The sequence below is a fragment of the Solanum dulcamara genome, chromosome 8 (genome assembly GCF_947179165.1).
Source record: "Solanum dulcamara chromosome 8, daSolDulc1.2, whole genome shotgun sequence".
In the NCBI taxonomy this organism is placed as follows: Eukaryota; Viridiplantae; Streptophyta; class Magnoliopsida; order Solanales; family Solanaceae; genus Solanum; species Solanum dulcamara.
The window spans coordinates 13,145,892-13,150,506 of NC_077244.1; positions in this window are offsets into that span (position 1 = coordinate 13,145,892).

Consider the following 4,615-nt stretch of genomic DNA (forward strand, 5'->3'; position numbering starts at 1 on the left):
ATTGTCACGTATACAAGCCAATAATACATTTATCAAAATATGAAAGAAAATACAGTCACAATGACTTTCTCTTTAGAGTAGGACTAAAACATAATAAAAGAGTAAGAGGTGTCTCTGGGTGGATGCAACAGCTACCTTGACACTCAAACTAGTAGCCTTAGATATGGTAGGGAAAGGTAGGAGTCATGCAGGTTTGGGCTCACAACCTACACAAGTGTAGAAGCAAGGAGTGAGTACCAAATAGCATGGTACTCAACAAGTGGATAGCTAATATTAAGCAAAGCTAAATAGAATTGTGTTGTGCCAACGAGAATGGAGAAGATGCCCCATCAGGAAGTATTATGCGCAGACCACTCACCTACTCCTATCATCCCAATCAAACCTTCTCTGACTGTTTGCACTGAAATCAGTCCAGTCTAACATTTCTAATATCATATGTATCATATTTAGTAATAGTTTACAAGTCTCAGTCAAATCAAATCAATTCAATAGTATCATTCACGGGAAACAACAGGGGATAAAGACAGGCCACAAATGGAAAAAGATGTGCAATGCAATGTAATGAAATATCACATATAGTGATTCATGTAATTCTAATAATACACATCCACTGAGTAGCACTCCGGAACACATAGATCATTCACATGGCCCATACATTCACCGGAACTATTTTCCTTCGACATAGCCAGAACCATTCCCTTCGGCATAATCATGAATCGCCAAAACCATTTCACTTTAGCATAATGATCATTTCCATTCCATCACAGTATATCAGAACCAATGCAACTAAGAAGTGTTTATACAAGTCACAATAATGGAATGATATCAACAATAATTCACATCTTATATCAATATAATCATTTCACATGTCCACAATTCATCAAAATCATCATTATCTTGATCACACCATTAGAATTCATCAAACCATTTTATAACCCCTCTTCGTTAGTAAGATCAATCACTATAGTCAAACACTCCAAACCAATATCAATTACTCCCCAACACCCATAATAAGAAATATTAATTCTAGAAGATTAAACAAAGATTTAGAAGTTCACTTACCTTGAATTCAACCACAACTACTCCAAAACTTGGGCCTTCCCTTTAAATCAGCTCTCCAAATCAATAAAATCTAGTCAAAATATCCCAATAAGAATACATACACAATGACACCCAAATCATTAATTTTGAAAATTAGGCCAAAACCGACCCAAAAACTTGAATATGAAAACGAAAGGGTAAATTTGGATATTTTTGGATGAAAACATTCCTCATGAAATAAGTAATATATTAGTGACAACTATTTCAAAATTGGAGTTAAAATCAACTCATAACCACCAATTTAAGAAAGTTTGGGTTGTTTAAAACCCACCAAAAATTAGAGTCCAAAATCATGATATAAAGGCCAAAATCAATGTATAATCATTGGGTAATGAAAGATATGAGTTAAAATAACTTACTCAATTGTTTTCCTACAAAACTCCATGGAGAAATGACAATGGGACTTCCACAAATTCGGCCTTGCCTCCACAAATGTAGAAAAATGATTCTACTATCCTTCGCGATCAAGGCCAAGACTCTCAAGCACCAGATATCAGCAACCACAATTCATTCATAAAGTTATGAAATAGACCCTCCAAATTCATTGAAAATCTCGTGCAAGCAAACCGAACAAGCTATCCCACTAAATTTGATGTTACAAACTCAATGGAATCGTAAAATTTGAATTCAAAGTTTTCTTGACCCAAAATCTATTTAGTCACAATTAAACTAGTTTAGGACTCTAAAAGACCAAAACATCCTTGGAGCTTCTGAAAAATACACAGAAACATTTCCTAGGCCTAAAATCACCTTTTCAACCAAATTATTGGAAATCCAATTCTAGCATCCGAACCCCGAATGTTAATCAAAGTCAAACCTTTAAACTTCCAACTTAGAACCTCAAATCCCTGAAACAACTCCAATTTCATAAACGATGACTCTTCTGGATAAAAATCCACATTCTAGAGCTGATGGAACTAATAGAATTCCACTTCGAGACTCATAGCTCTAGTTGGTACCAAATACCCCTTTTGAACAACTTAGGCCTCTAAATCTCAAAAAGTTCAAAAACTCAATTTTTTCAATGAATTTCCAAAACCAACACCAAACACTGTTAAAAATGACTTAAGGCAACTATCGGGAGGGGAAAAATAGTTATTTTACAAAAAATTTCAAAAATAACCTTCAGAGTCATTATATCATCTATCACTAAAAATCATGTTCATCCTCGAACATAAAGTAAAACAAAGTAACTGGAGCCTCAAAAAATTGGGGATATCGTGCAAGCAAAGAGGATTCCTCCTCCCAAGTAGCCTCTCCAGCCAAATGGAGTCATTGAACCTTCATTGAAGCTATCTCATTTGTCCTAAGCTTACGAACCGTCCAAAACAAGATGGAAATGGGCTCCTCCTCTAATGTCAAATATAGACAAAACTTTGTGTATCATAACACACTCTATAGGTCTCAACTAACCCCACTATTTCTAACAACTCACTGCACATGGTTAGAAACTCATGGGCGTCCTTAGTCTTCCCACCCTAAAAATAAAGGGGTCAATTGTAACACTAAGAAGTCCTTAGCCTAAACTAACACTGAATGATCTGAAGATTTTTACCAGAGCTGGCCACGAGACCCTTCACTGGTCGTATTAATCTTCACAATCCGTGAATAGTTCTCATGAAGAGGCCTGGCAAGTGAGAGATAAGATAAGGAAGGGACCACAGAAAGCTCTACGGCCCGTGGTGTTTATCATAGTTCGTAAAGCCCTCCGTGAGACTGAACCTCAGGACCCTTGAGATATACGAGGATAACGAAAGAGGAACACACCTAGTGGTGGTATCTGTGGTGGCCACCTCTCCACACACCAGCTTGAGTCCCTGACCACGACACCCATCACGGACTGTGGTGATCATAGTAAATTATGGTGGCCTCTATAAAGGTCAACCCATCCTAACCCATGCTTAATTCTAGGACTAAGACACCTACCACAGACTGTGGTGATCTTTACGGCTTTTGGTGGCCTTTCCTGAAGAGTGCTCGTCCAGTTTTGATGTAGGGCATTATGATATTTTCCCACTTTTTCCCAACTGAACCCTGCACATTGGTGGACTAAAAATCAGCCCCTTATCATACCTAATAGGGTGTTTCTCTCATTCACCCTTGTACTTTCTTGAGAGAAGTAATTGGAGAACAGAAAAAAAGCTAGGGTTCAAGGTTTTCGAGCAATGGCTTTGAGTTTCGATTGTTTCCTGTAACTTCCAGGTATGTAAAGCTAAACTAAAATATGGACTTTATTTCTCCATGTGCCCATGATTGTAATATATTGATTGTGAATAGGATTGAGTCCCCATGAGTGTGTTCTTTAAGAATTTCTTTCTTAAAACTTTATATGTTTTACTGATTATTGAGAAATTAATGCTTTTCCAAGAACTAGTTTCTTGAAGAAATGATTTGAACTACCCATTTCATAAACCCTAATAGCATATTGATGGATATTAGTTGTATATTCTATGAATTGAGTCTGGAGCCTTGAATTTATGAATATATGATTGTGATTGGGATGTGCGCATGAGATAGCGTTGATGAACTTGATAGCAGATATTCTCATAATTGAACCCAAGTGAATGGTCTCACCTGAATGTTGTTATAAATGATTGTCCAAACTTTTGTTAAATAAATTATTGAGACATTGATTTGTTGAAAAGATTAATTTGATAGAACTGATGAACTGATAAGAGTCCATTCGGACTTGTTGATTTGGTTGGTCACTTGAATTTATTTTAAATTCATACTAAGTCTTTTGCTGAGTGCATGAAAGATTAAATAAATGTGTGATAGGACCAAGTGTTTGCTTGAGAACCAGCAATGGTCTTCGAGTGCCGATCACACCTAGGGTACCCGCTTGGGGCATGACAAACTTGGTATTAGAGTGCAAAGTTCAAGAGTCCTAAGGAGTCTATGAAGTCATGTCTAGTAGAGTCTTTCTTATGGGTGTGTTGTGCACCACACTTATAATCAGGAGGCTATAGGACATTAGGAAATTGTTTCACTTCTTCAAACTCTGAGTTCGTGCTAAAGAGTTTAACTCTAAAAGTTCCTTCTTGATTTGTGTGTTACACATTTGCAGATAATGCCTCCTAAATTCACTTCTAGCGAGAGGAACACTACCAATATTAAAGTCACACAATGTAAGATGCCATTACTATTAGGAGTGAGAACTAGGGGCCGACCAGCAAGGTCTACTGAGGCACCCTAGGAGCCTATTACTCAGCCTGCACATACTTCAGAGGTCGATTTTTGAGGAGCAATTACTATGCTCACTCAGTTGGTAGCTGCCCAAAATGATAGCAGAGTTCACAATCTCCTAGCTCTAGTTCTCAAAAGTCGTCTGCTATCATGAAGATTAGAGACTTCTTAAGAATAAACCCACTAATTTTCATATGTTCTAAGGCTAAGGAGGACCCCAAACTTTATTGATGAGATATGGAAAATACTGAAAGCAATGCATGCTACTGAAATTGAAGGGGTTGAGTTGGTTACCTATCAGCTCAATGATATGGTGAACATAAGGTAT